Raw genomic sequence first — 14,953 nt, forward strand, 5'->3', positions numbered from 1 at the left:
AGAACATTTTTAAACATAAAATTCTCTCTCTGCCCATTTGAGCCACTACCCCTTGCCCTTTACTGTGCATTAAGAAGCTGTGTAAGACGTTAACTAGATCCCCTTAGAAGACCCAGCAATGCCTGTTCAACCCCTACCTCCTCCGGAAAAAAAAGCACTTTTCTCCTGACACCAGCAAGGTAACTCCTTAGGAGACCTTTCTTTCTCAGTCCTGTAAAGGGGTCACACTAACCCACGACTAGCCCTCCTGCACTATGTAAACTGTCAGTATTTTGATGTATAACATTTTGTCTCAAAAATTTATATAAAGGTAGGACAATCTTCAGAGCTTTCTGGAAGACCATCTCCCAGGTTATACTCCTCAGATTGGTTTTCTTTTCTTCTTTCTCTTTTATATTTTTAATTCTTTTAATATAAACATGCATTTTAGTCATGGAAAATAAAAAATTTTTTAATCTGATGATGTTCTTCTACTTTTTTAAAAAATTTTTTTAAGTAGTTGACTTTTAAAGGTGTAAGCTTGTGGAATTTTAGTTCCCCGACCAGGGACTGAACCTGGGCCCTCTGAAGTGAAAGCATGGAGTCCTAACTACTGGACCACCAGGGAATTCCTCCCCTTGGAATTCTGGAGACATCAACAGGACCTGACTTTCCTTGAACCAGGCACTGTGTGAGAGCATTACGTATTATCTTAGTCAATCCTCACCACAACCTTATGAAGTAGGCACTGTTATTTTTACAGATGACATTATCTATGGCTTAGAGAGATACAGGAAAAATCCTTCCTGCTCTGGGCATAGCTTACATCCATTCCAGTGTTTGCTGGATTCCAAGCCTCGGTAAATCTTAGTCCTGTACCAGGACTACCCTTCCCACCTTGCTTAGCCTTAGTAAACTCCTGTTCATCCTTCAAGATCCACCTCTGCACCACACTTCTAGGCAGAATTAGTAATTGCCCAGCACTCCAGTACTCTTGCCTGGAAAATCCTATGAACGGAGGAGCCTGGTAGGCTGCCGTCCATGGGGTTGCTAAGAGTCGGATACAACTGAGCGGCTTCACTTTGACTTTTCACTTTCACGCATTGGAGAAGGAAATGGCAACCCACTCCAGTGCTCTTGCCTGGAGAATCCCAGGGACGGGGGAGCCTGGTGGGCTGCCGTCTATGGGGTCGCACAGAGTCGGACACGACTGAAGTGACTTAGCAGTAGCAACAGCAGCATATGCTTCCACAAGACTGTTTTCATGCTTCTAACCCTGTTTTAGACTTCACCTAGTTATAAATATGTGTTCATGGGTTTGTCTCCTCCCAAACTCTACCCACATCTTACGGGCAGGGCTATTACTTACTCATCTCTATCTCCTAGCAGTGGGCCTGGCATGCAATAAGATGAAAAGCCATACACACACTACCACATACAAAACAGATAATCAACAATCAACTATGCAGTGCAGGAAACTCTACTCAACCTTCTGTAATAACCTATGTGGGAGAAGAATCTGAAAAAGAAGGAATCTGTATATATCTATCTATCTATCACTAAATCACTTTACTGTACACCTGAAACCAACACAACATTGTGAATCAACTCTACTCCAATATAAAATTAAGTTAAAAAACATTTTTAAAAGATGAAATGGTAAATAGGTTTGATGGCATGCACCAACACCAGACAATTGATTGCAGCTGCCTGGATTGCTGCATCGAGATGAACAATTTCTCTGGCTTGTGGGAAGGAGTCATGTGATCCATTAATTCTGTCTGCCCTGGCCTCAGGAATAAACATCTCTAATGACAGGGTTGTCTAGACCTGGCCTGGCTGCTCTGTAACTTTTATGGGGAAGCTTTGGAAAAGCCCAGGGAAGCTACAGTGGCTTCTTCACTCCCAGTCAAAGAACCTTGTCTCACAACCAACCACTATGAGAGAGACAATAGCCAACAAGAGTTCCTCATCCAGACAGCAGTCTGGTCATGACTTCCACTCAAAGCCTGTGCTTGCTTTTCACGGCTGGCCAACCACAGCTTCAGGAGTGCTGTTCTTGTTGTCAGATATTACAAGGGAGGGAGAAGAGAGCATGAGAGTAAAGACATTTCCTGTTTCCGGTTGCTGCTTCTCCCATGCCAGCTCTGAGCTTTGTGTGACTGTGTCCAGATACCACGGGTGGTGGTTGCTCTTAAACCGAGCTTGAAGATGGGGAGGAATTTTACCAAAAAGAAGTGAGGCTGTCCCATCTGAAAGCACCAGCTGAGCCTTAGAGCAGAATGCTGGCCAGGATCCAGGGAAGTACAAAGCTGCGGACATAGCTCCCTAATTACCTACCCTACAGGGGAGGCTCCTTACAACCTGAAGCTTGAAGGATCCCAGTTCCCCAAACAAGGATTGAACCCGGACCATGGAGTGAAAGCCCAGAATCCTAACCCCTAGGCCACCAGGGAGCCCCGCCCCCCTGGGTTGGTCTCATTTTAAACACTTTGTCCTTGGCAGAACGCTTCTCATCCTTCCATCCCTCCATCTACTCACTTAGCATCTTACTGCTTGCCAGGCTCACTGCCAGGTGCTGGGGTGACAGATAAGTGTTTACACAATCCTCTTCCTCAGGGCATTCCCTCAAACAGCACCACCAATTCCAAATCACAATAATAGAAGTACGCAGCTACAGAAATCTGTTCAAAGTGTCTTCACGAGGAGGTCAAAGGATTCACAGCAGAGAAGCTGAATTTTGAAGCATGAGATGGTGAAACGACGTCATCAGGCAAACAGAGAGAAGAAATAGAGAAGGGTTTTCTGTGCCCTGGGAAAGGCAGGTCCGTGGATAGCACAGTTAAATAGCATCATGTTGTGTGTCTTAAAATGTTTTCATTCTTTCAATGTAAATGTTTAAAATATGCTATAACAATCTGTCTTGTTTGTAGAGATGTGGATGGACCTAGACACTGTCATTCAGAGTGAAGGAAGTCAGAAAGATAAGAACAAACATCGTATATTAATGCATATATGTGGAATCTAAAGAGGTGGTACAGATGACCTTATTTGCAAAACAGAAATAGACACAGACGTAGAGAACAAACACATGGACACGAAGGTGGGGAAAGAGGGAGGGTGGCATGAACTGGGAGGTTGGGAATGACGTATATACAGTATTGATACTATGCATAAAATAGTTAACTATTCAGAACCTATGGTATATAGTTCAGGGAACCCTACTCAGTGTTCTGTGATGATCTAAATGGGAAAGAAATCCAAAAGGGGGGATATATGTATATGTGAGGGCCTCCCCAATGGCTCAGCAGGTAAAGAATCCGCCTGCATTGCAGGAGACATAGGAGACTCGGGTTCCATCCCTGGGTTGGGAAGATGCCCTGGAGGAGGGCATGGCAACCCACTCCAGTATTCTTGCCTGGAGAATCCCATGGACAGGGGAGCCTGGAGGCTGCAGGACACAACTGAGCCACCACACACACTCACATGCGTATGTAAAACAGACTCACTTTACTGCACAGTAGAAACTAACAACATGATAAAGCCACTATACTCCAATAAAAATTAATTTTAAAAAATAAAGAGAAAAAATAAAATTTGAAAACCTGTCTTGGGAATTCCCTGGTGGTCCAGTGGTCAGGACTCCATGTTTTCACGGCCATGGTGTGGGTTTGATCCCTGAATGGGGAACTAAGATCCCACAGGCTGCAAGACACTGCCAAGAAAACAAAAGAAAACAAAATATCTTCTCTTATCCTCATGACAACTCTGTGAGAGAACTACTGTTATCCTTATTCTACAGATGAGGACATTGGAGAGGTTACATGATTTGCCCAAAGACACTCAGAGTAGCAGAGTCAGTGTTTGACTTGGCTTCAGTTTGACTCCAAAGGCTGCAGTTGCCACAGTCTCTGTGGTGGGTTGGTGGTCGTTTAGTCACTAAGTTGTATCCGACTCTTACGACCCCATGGACTGTAGCCTGCCAGGCTCCTCTGTCCATGGGATTCTCCAGGCAAGAATACTGGAGTGGGTTGCTATTTCTTTCTCCAGGGAATCTTCCCAACCCAGGAAACGAACCTGGATCTCCTGCATTGCAGGCAGATTCTTTACCGACTGAGCTACAAGGGAGGTTCACGGACATAGAGCCTGTGGGCTGGATATATGGCCCACATGTGTGTTTTGTTTGAGCGGTACAATGTTTTTTAAAAACTAGCTGGCTCACATAGTATCTTGTAAATTTTGAATTAGTTTCCAACTAACTTTCACATGAAAATCCAGATTTCTAGATTTTCTCAAAAACTCAGGGACTTCCCTGGTGGTCCAGTGGTTAAGAATCTGCCTGCCAACGTAGGGGACACAGGTCCTAACCCTGGTCCAGGAAGATTCCACATGTCACAGGGCAACAAAGCCCATGTGCCACAACTAGTGAAGCCTGCAAGCCTCAGTTACTGGACCCAGGCGCTCTAGAGCCCGTGCTCCGCACCAAGAGGAGCCGCCGCAGTGAGAAGCCCATGCTCCGCAACTAGCTCGCTGCAACTAGTTGCCCACATGCAGCAGTGAAAACCCAGCACAGCCAAAAAAAATTTTTTAATTTTAAATTAAATATAAAAATAAAAAACAACACAAGATTTAAAAAAAGAAAGAAAACTCAAAACTGTGACAACACTTACGTAAGCCTATTACCTGGTTGAAGCTAGAATGGGACTGTCCTCTGTTTTGAGGCAGGGCGTGTGTTCTCCAGTTCACCACTCCCCCACCATCACTTTCACTCACACAAAAAACACCTGGCCTTGTAGGCCCGCAAGCTTGCAGCCCTTTTACTGGGCTCTGCCATTGTGTGGAAACAGGATTCCGAAGTATCCCAGAGTTTCTACAGAGCTTGTGCTGATGCTTTCTGAACATAAAGAGATGGAATCACTGTGATACTATGCTACGCGGCTGTAACAAGGGTCTGAAAAGCATTGTTTCCTCCTATACATTTAAAAAAAATACTCCATGGTTGCTTTTCAACGTTGTATTAGTTTCTGTTCTGAATCATGTTTTCATGCTCTGAAACAACAGCTTTCAGGCCTGTGTATACATATATCCCCTCCCTCTTGGACCTCCCTCCTACTCCACTTCTCTAGGTCATCACCGAATACGGAGCTGGGCTCCCTGTCAGTGGGTTCTCACTAGCTATCTATTTTATACATGGTAGTGTATGTATGGACTCCCCTCGTGACTCAGAGGTGAAGGAATTAGTCTCCAATGCAGGAGACACAGTTTCGATCCCTGGGTTGGCAATATCCCCTGGAGAAGGAAATGGCAACCCGCTGTAGTATTTCTTGCCTGGAAATCCCATGGACAGAGGAACCTGGCAGGCTACAGTCCATGGGGTCCTAAAAGAGTTGGACATGTTTTAGCAACAATGTATCTATGTAAATCCTAATCTCCCAGCTTGTCCCCTGTCCCCTCACCCCCACTGCCCTGGATCCACATGTCTGTATCTCAATTCCTGCCCTGGAAATAGGTTCATTAGCTGTAAGCCCAGTGGGCTTCCCAGGTGGAGCTAGTGGTAAAGAACTCGCCTACCAATCAGGTAGATGTAAGAGATACAGGTTCTATCCCTGGGTCGGAAAGATCCCCTGGAGGAGGGCATGACAACCCACTCCAGTATTCTTGCCTGGAGAATCCCATGGACAGGGAAGCCTGGTGGGTTTCAGTCCACAGGGCCCCAAAGAGTCGGACACGATAGAAGCGACTTTGTGTATGCACGCAAGGCCACCATAATCCAGTACTGCTACACCTTACAGCAACAGGGAGAGAGTGTGAGGCCAGAGAGGTCGGCACGGGCCAGATGATGCCCCTGAGGAGTTCAATTTTGATCTTACTGGGTTCGAGGTATCTGTGTGACATCCCGGTGGAGGGGGGCGCTGATGGGCAGCTGCACACAGAGCTCATGAGGAACAGAGGGGCTGGAGTCATCATCCCCTGATAGAGTCAGGGGTGGGGTACAGACCCTCCTGAGAAGACAAGTGACAAGGAGCCTGGGCAGGAGGCTATGAGGAGCACAACAGTTCAGATGGACAGAGGAAGAAGGAGTGGACAGAGAGGGAGAAAGAGGAGAAGACGAGTGCTGAGAAAGCCAAGAGAGAAGAATTTGCAGGCAACATTGGTGACGTGTGGGATATCAAAGAGAAATCAAGGCAATTGGGGGTCAGTGCTGGGCACCCCAGAAGTTTCAGCCAGTGAGACAAGGCCAGGGAAGTCTAGAAATCAAATCACAATGGGTTAAGGACGGATTGGCGAGGCATTTAATACCAGGAAGTGAGGCAAAGGTGGCCCTTGATAAACTCACCCCTAGAGAATGTAGCAAGCAAGATGCAACACATCTGGGGTGAGACTGGCTCCTCTTTCAGAGGTGGGACTGAAGTTCAGGGATGGGCAGGGCTGATATCAGAGACCAGTGTAATCTCAGGGAAGCATATCTGAGGCTGAAACCCAGTCAGGGGGAGAGAGAAAGCAAAAGCTGCAACCCCAGCTAACCCTGGCCAGGCTCGGTGTTGACAGCAGCAGACGCGCTCTCCCATCCCCCACAGCGTAACCTGTCGAGGCAGCCAGTGCCCTCCAAGGTCCGAGCACTGACGTCTCGTACTAACACTCCAGGGCTCCTAGGCCGACTCTCAGAGGCTAGGCTGGGGCACTTTTCAGCCCTGCCAAACCCACACTTCAGGCTGTCTCACTAGCCTTCTCCATTTTTAAAATTTATTTATTTATTTATTTTTCACTCTTTTGGATATGCTGATTCTTTGTTGCTGTGCGTGGACTTTCTCTAGTTGTGGCGAGCAGAGCCTACTACGCAGTTGCAGTGCTCAGGTTTCATTGTGGCGGCTTCTCTTGTTGCAGAACACGGGCGCTAGGGCACAGGTTTCAGTAGCTGTGGCGCACAGGCTTTAGTTGCTCTGCAGCATGTGAGATCTTCCCGGACCAGGGACTGAACCCATGTCCCCTGCACTGGCAGGCAGATTCTTAACCACTGGACCACCAGGGGAGTCCTCTATGCAATTATTTTTGTCATTTAATTGCTATTTGCCCCTTCCCGCCCCCACCGCCTTTTTTTGGACAGGAAAGTAGGATTTATTGGTGGGTATGTGTAAGGAGGGGACAGCATCAAGGCTCTCATGAGTACAGGGCCTTCTATTTATCCCGAGGGCCATGACTCAGGATGTATCTGACCCCACAGCCATCAGGGATGAGCCACTTTTCTGCCTACATGTTTTCAAATTCATCCACATTGAACTTAATACATCCCCGCTTCTTGGAGGTGTGGATCTTCTGGTGGCCAGGGAACTTGAACTTGGCCCTGAAGAGAGCCTCAATTACATGCTCCTTGTTCTGCACCTTGGTGCGGATGGACATTATGATTGGCCAATGTGGACCCTGGCTGCTGTGCCCTGGGGCTTTGGAAAGGTGCCGTGGATGCGTCTGGGGCCTGGGACTGGGGACAGCATGCCAGTAATAAATGTCCACTGGAAAGGTCTGTCTCCAAGCTCCCTTAGGGCAACCTGTATAGCAACAGGCTGCATATACTATCAAGGAGGCTGCTGTTTGTAGCCACTGCACCCTGGGCCCTCATGGGTACCCTAATCTCATAAGACTGAGTGGGAAAAGGGAAAACACTGAGCTGACCCTGTTGTGGTGTCAGATAAAAGACAGAATGGCACCAGGCCCCTGAAAGCAATGGGTTTGGGCCACAGGCAAGTACTCGTTGCCCTGAGAGTGAGTGACAGGTGTTCAGCAGTGAAGGAAAGGGGCAAATTTAAAGAAGGCTTGTGGCTCATACAACTCAACATCAAAAAAACAAACAATCCAATTGAAAAATGGGCAGAATCTCTGAAAAGCCATTTTCCCACAGTAGACGTATAGATGGCCAGCAGGCACATGAAAAGATGCTCAGCATCACTAATCACCAGGGAAATTCAAGTCAGAACCACAGTGAGCTATCACCTCACACCTGTCAGGATAACTATCACAAAAAGACAACAGATAAAAAGTGTGGGTGAGGGCATGGAGAAAAGGGAACCCTCGTACACCATTGAGGGGCATGTGAATTGGTACAGCCACTATGGAAAACAGTATAGAGGTTCCTCATTAAATTGAAAATAGAACTACCATACAATCCAGCCATTCCACTCCTGAGTATTTATCCGAAGAGCAAAAACACTAATTAGAAATGCGGCCACTCTTGCCTTCTGAGATGGCCCACATTCTGCCTGTGGAGTGTGTTTCTCTCTAAATAAGTCCACTTCTTATCTATCACTTTGTTTCTCACTAAGTTCTCTCTGTGATGAGACATCAAGAACCTGAGCTTCATTAAGTCCTGACTCCAGCCTTCGTGACCTTCCCTGAGTTCCAAAGTAGCTAATCAGAAGAGGAGCAGCCAAGAAACCACCCGAGGCAAAATTCCAGGGACTAGAGAAGCTCATCCGGAGAAGGCAATGGCACCCCACTCCAGTACTCTTGCCTGGAAAATCACATGGGCGGAGGAGCCTGGTAGGCTGCGGTCCGTAGGGTCCCTTAGAGTCGGACATGACTGAGCGACATCACTTTCACTTTTCACTTTCATGCATTGGAGAAGGAAATGGCAACCCACTCCAGTGTTCTCGCCTGGAGAATCCCAGGGACGGGGGAGCCTGGTGGGCTGCCGTCTATGGGGTCGCACAGAGTCGGACACGACTGAAGCGACTTAGCAGCAGCAACAGCAGCAAGTGGCAGTGATGTAATGTACAACATGATCAATATAATGAACACTGCTGTATGTTATATATGAAAGCTGTTAAAAGAGTAAATCAGAGTTCTCATCACAAGGAAAATTTTTTTTCTATTTTTTTAATTTTGTCTCTATATGACAGATGTTCACTAAACTTACTGAGGTAAACATTTCATGATGTATGTAAGTCAAATCACTGTGCTGGGCACCTTAGGCTTATACAGTGCTGTATGGCAGTTCAGTTCAGTTCAGTTGCTCAGTCATGTCCAGCTCTTTGTAACGCCATGGACTGCAGGCTCCCCTGTCCATCACCAACCCCCGGAGCTTGCTCAGACTCACGTCCGTTGAGTCAGTGATGCCATCCAAATATCTCACCCTCTGAGATATGATGGCAATTATATCTTGATAAAACTGGAAGAAAAAAGAAAAAAAAAGAACCCTTGTGGACTGATGAGACTATATATCCAGGGGTGTGTCTAAAGCATGAAGAAATGAAAATAAAATAAAACATGAAGAAATAGTGTTAGTTACTTAGCTGTGTCCAACTCTATGCAACCCCATGGACTGTAGCCTGCCAGGCTCCTCTGTCCGTGGGATTTTCCAGGCAAGACTACTGGAGTTGCCACCCCCTTCTCCAAGGACTCTTCCCAACCCAGGGATCCAACCTGCGTCTCCTATGTCTCCTGCATTGGCAGGCGGGTTCTTTACCACTAGCACTGCCTGGGAAGACCATGAAGAAATAGAATGCCTTTAAAAGGATGGATTAGAATCAAAACATCTACCCGGAGCACAGTATAAATCACCTTAGGATTGCTGGTATGAACTGGAGTGCAAATGATGAATACCAACATAGGATTCTTGCAGGAATTCTAATTCCTCAGGCCAACACCATGACATCATCCTTTATTTTTGATATATATCTAAATCTCCTTTCAGATAAAAACTTTGCCTGTGCACTACAATTCCTCATGTTTTGAAAATGTACATTTGAATATTTTTTAAATACATATTTTCTTTTCTTTATCTCTATTTCCTCTGTTTTCAAAGTGTAAACCTGAATCAGAGAGCTCCTGGGTGTTCCCCATGAATAATAGAGAACCTGTAAAAATTGGCATAAGCAGTCAGCCAGCTTCTGGATAGTGGGATATCCCCCAGTCTTTCTGATATGCAATTTTTTTTTTTTTTAGGAAAGTGCAAAAGTGACCCATTTTACAGTGACCCATATTACAGTGACCCAAATGCAAGAAATATTAGTAGTTAATGGTTAATGAATATTCACCATGTGACAAGCACAGCAGTATCTCAACTAATCCTTATAAAACCTTACAAGGTGGTTTATTACTGTTCTCCTTTACAGAGGGGAAGACTGAGTGCTTCCCAGGTGGCACAGAGGTAAAGAATCTGCCTGCCAATGCAGGAGATTCAAGAGGCTTGGGTTCAATCCCGGTTGGGAAGATCCCGTAGAGGAGATACATTCCAGTATTCTTGCCTGGAAAATTCCACGAACAGAGGGGCCTCGTGGGCTAGAGTCCGTGGGGTTGCAAAGAGTCAGACATGACTGAGCGACTATGCACACACATAAAGGGGAAGACTGAAGCATTTAAGGATTGAGTAACTTATCTGAAGTCCTGTGTAACTGAGTCGAAGACATCACTGGAACCCTATTTGCCTGCGTCCAGGACTAGACTGCTCATTCCTGCCCTCTGCCGCCTCCTGGGTCTATAGATCTGTTTGCAGACAGCCAGCTCATTAGAGTCCTTTCTCAAACAAAGAAGTGACTATTCGATTTCCTCTTGAAAATTTTCAAGGAAGTTCACTAAAACCCATTCACATCACAATCTTCTACTCAATCTTCTATAAAGTCCCTGTTGAGAAATCAGTCTCAGCAAGCCCTCATTCCCAAGCGTAAATGAATTTCCCCTGTCTCCTCAGTAGGATGAGAAAATGAAAATGGGGTGATAAGAAATTAGCCTAGGAACTTAATTTTCATTGCTGATATGGTTTAATCCATCTTAACTTTTTTATGATTATGAACTTGTTCAAATCACACAAAATAGAATAGCACAATGAACCGCGCCCGCTCCCCATGGACTCGTTGCTTAGATTGAACAATTATCAAACTCCTGCCACGGATTCAACCACTTTTTTTCCTTGGCTGAAGTATTTAAAAACAAATTCCAGACATTATGCTGTTCTGTCATTTCACCCCCTATTTTCCACTTCTAAAATATATAGACATTTTCTCACAGAAGTCCAATGTTATTTCATACTGTAAAATATAACAATTCTTTGATATGATCCAATACTGGGTATTCAATAAGTGCTTCCAAAAGATGTCTTTTTATTACTGATGTGCTTGAATCAAACTTCAAACAAGACCACACAATGCATTTTAAGGGCACATCATAGCTTTTAAATCTCTTTTGTTTGGAACAGTCTCTCTGTTCCCTACCTTCCTCCTCATCTGTTTTTTCCTCCTCTTCATGTCATTGCTGCTGCTGCTAAGTCACTTCAGTCGTGTCTGACTCTGTGCAACCCCATAGACGGCAGCTCACCAGGCTCCCCTGTCCCTGGGATTCTCCAGGCAAGAATACTGGAGTGGGTTGCCATTTCCTTCTCCAATGCATGAAAGTGAAACGTGAAAGTGAAATCGTGCAATCGTGTTGGACTCTTCAAGACCCCATGGACTGTAACCAGGCTCCTTTGTCCCTGGGATTCTCCAGGCAGGAGTACTGGAGTGGGTGCCATTTTCTTCTCCCTTCATGTCATTGACTTGTTGAAAAAACAATGTTTAATGTTTCTAAAAAAGAAAATCATGTATAAATGGGATAATACTGAGTTCTAAAAAAACTCATATATGTTTATATAATAAATAGGAATTTTATAGCATTCATGAGTTCTGCGAACGGACTCTACCATATCACATGTAAACCTATTTATGTACTTTTGTATCCTTAACTTCTGCAGTATGTAAGAAATAAGGCACTTCTTGAAGTGGAAAAATGTGTCATATGAAGAGTGGTCCAGGGACTTGCCTGGTGGTACAGTGGTTAAGTCTCTGCACTGCCAATACAGGGGCCATGGGTTCCATCCCTAGTCGGGGAACTAAGGTCCCATGTGCTGTGCAGTGTGGCCAAAAGATTAAAAACAAACAAAAAATAAATAAAAAACATTCCCCCCCTCCCTGAAAAAAAAGAATGGCCCAAGATAGGATGAGGGAGACATCCAGGAAATGGAGATCAAAGGGAAAGATGAAATTTGATAAATGTTTTAAAAATTAGTTTCTATTGGAATATAGTTGCTTTACAATGTTGGGTTAATTTCAGGTGTACAGCAAATTGAATCAGTTATACATATACATATATTCACTCTTCTTAAAGATTGGTTCCAATCTTAAAAAATCTTAAAAAGAATCTACTCTTTTAGATTCTTTTCCCATATAGGTCATTACAGAGTATTGACTACAATTCCTTGTACTATATAGTAAGTTCTTATTGAAATCTGGTAATTTATCCACTCTCGGGTGAGAGGCATTGAACTGGGTAGCCATAAGCCTTCACTTCACAGGCAACATGGAGACCTCACTGGACAAGAGTCCTTGTCAGCAAGTTGCTCAGAGTCTTCATAAATAACCTTACAGTCTACGCATACACAAGCCTCCAGCCTCCATCTCCCTTAGTGACCCCTGATGACCCTTCCACCTCCAGGGCCCTTGATGAATGGGGTGGAAGCGTCTGTTGACAGGTACAACTACTCTGGTCCCTCTCTAAGGATTTCTTTAGATTTTCTGAAGTTTGATTCCCTACGAGGAGGTAACATGTAGCTATCTGGAACCATGAGGCAGTCCTGTATGGTCTCGGTTACTGCATGTCAGCCTCTGAAAACCAGACACCGTCCAGCCATCCTGACAAGGTGGCATCTGGCTGCCGAAGATTTTGCTGCTGGGCCTGGACGGCTCTCAGACTGGCTGCCACCCTCACCACTAAACATCTTGCCTGGCGAACGAGGCCTCCCGGGACCTCTTCTTTTCCTCTCCTCTCCCTTATTCTGCCGCCCCGACGAGCCACCCCAGCGATTTCTTTCCTGACCCCACTGCCACTCCACCAGCCCAGGCTCCGTCTCTCCTCAGGCTATTCCAGCTAACTCCTAATTTGTCTTTTATACTCTTTTGTCTTCATCTGCTTCCAAACCTTTTTCCACAGCAACCTTTGAAAAATCTTACTGGGTCACTTCCCTACTTAAAAACCTTCAAGAGTTCCCTTGGCCTGACATCAGAGGCTCTTTCTGATCTGGTGCCAGCTCCTTCACACTCAGCCCCACTCCACATAAGACTCTCTGCCCACTTCCCATAGTACCCTGGCACTTGCTACTGCCCTTGGCTAGAAAGTCTCTCTCCCATGCCCACCACTCCCTCCCTGCTTATTTCCTGGAATAACTTCACATCCTTCACATTGAAAAAGACTCTGATGCTAGGCAAGACTGAAGGCAGGAGGAGAAGGGAGTGACAGAGGATGAGATGGTCGCGTGGCATCACTGACTCAATGGACACGAGTTTGAGTAAACTCCAGGAAGTGGAGTTTACTTCTGCAAGAATACTCCTTGCAGTGAAGGACAGCAAGCCTGGCATGCTGCAGTCCATGGGGTCACAAAGAGTAGGACACGACTGAGCGACTGAACAGAACTGAACTGGCACATCCTTCTAGAATCACCTTAGATACTCCCTCCTCCAAGAAGCCCACTTCCCATCTGAAGCAGGCACGGCCACAGAGCTGTGATCCCCTCAAAAGAGTACTAGCGTCTTTCCTTATCTAGCAGTGTCTGACATGCCAGGAATAAATCTCAGATGATTGATTAAGTGATGTTTTAAGATAGCATGCCTTTTAGGCTTCAGGCTGAACACCTCTGCTCCTTCAATAACTCCTCCTTTGGTGGCATTTCCACATTCCTCCCCATAGTGACCTGTCTTGCAGGAACAGATTACTTTGCAGGATGGTGCAGGAGCATCCCTGGTCCCCTTAATTAAACCATAATTGCGGGTGGGGTGGGAGTGGTAAAGAACCTGCCTGCCAATGCAGGAGACATAAGAGACGCAGGTTCCATCCCTGGGTCGGGAAGATCCCCTGGAGGAGGTCATGGCAATCCACTCCAGTATTCTTGCCTGGAGAATCCCATGGACAGAGGACCCTAGCAGCTACAGTCCATAGTGTCGCACAGAGTCAGACACGACTGAAGCAGCTTAGCGTACACATACACACGCACATGGGAAGGGCACGCTCACTGCCTTGCTGGCTCCTACTGTATTGTTCCGGGAATCCCCAAGTTTCCACCTCAAACTCTGCTCCTGGGTCCACCATCTGGCCCATGTGCAGGTGGTTTGGGACCCCTGGTCAGGCCCATACAAGTAGCCCTTACATGTGACGTCATCTTGTGAGATTCAGCCCGTTTGTGTCTCTTAACACTCTCTAGTTGCAAGGAAAAGAAACAAATTCTGGCTTTTTAAAAAGGATTTGTTCAGGATTTCTCTGGTGGTCCAGTGGCCAAGAATCCGCCTTGCAATGCAGGGAACGTGGCTTTGATCCCTGGTCAGGGAATTAAGATCCCACGTGCCATGGGGCAACTGAGCCCGTGAACCACAACTAGAGAGCCCGTGCACCTCAACAAAAGATCCTGCATGATGAAACAAAGACCCTGCGTGCTGCCGCTGAGATCGACACAGCCAAATAAATAAATTTTCTTTTTTTAAGGATTTGTTTAAAGATCTTGGAAGGGTAACTCTCAGGAGACAAACAGTGCTGAACAACAGGTCACAATTAGGACAGGAAATGGGACCATTTTGGGAATCCAGGCAGCAGGAACCATCAGACACACTTTATTGGACATTGCTGCCAGGAGAAAGCAGCTGTAACCCTGTTCCATCACTCTCAAGATTCCGGTCCCCAAGAAATGGAGAGGTTGGCTGGGCTGCCGGGTCATACGCACACCTTTCAATCTGGGAGAGGAATCTTGTTTCTCCCAAGGCTGAGTGCAGTGGGGCATGCAGAGAAATATGCTCTTACCGGAAGGTGAGTTGATGGCCAGTCGAAAGAAGACATTGACCTCAATCCAGCTACAACCTGGATAGGTTCTGGAGATACAGGAAGCTGGATGGAGAAGATTCAGTGTGGTTTGCAAAGGGTTATCTTCAGTCCAGTTCCAGCAGGGTCTCCCCAAGGCTCTCTTTTGAAT

The 14,953-nt window shown here is 45.9% G+C and overlaps 1 pseudogene; it reads right to left on the reverse strand.

Annotated features, from left to right (window-relative positions):
• Positions 1-7,495: 7,495 nt before the first annotated feature.
• LOC128065720 (uncharacterized) lies at positions 7,496-7,620 on the reverse strand (annotated as a pseudogene).
• Positions 7,621-14,953: the final 7,333 nt, after the last annotated feature.

The sequence above is a fragment of the Budorcas taxicolor genome, chromosome 19 (genome assembly GCF_023091745.1).
Source record: "Budorcas taxicolor isolate Tak-1 chromosome 19, Takin1.1, whole genome shotgun sequence".
Taxonomy (NCBI): domain Eukaryota; kingdom Metazoa; phylum Chordata; class Mammalia; order Artiodactyla; family Bovidae; genus Budorcas; species Budorcas taxicolor.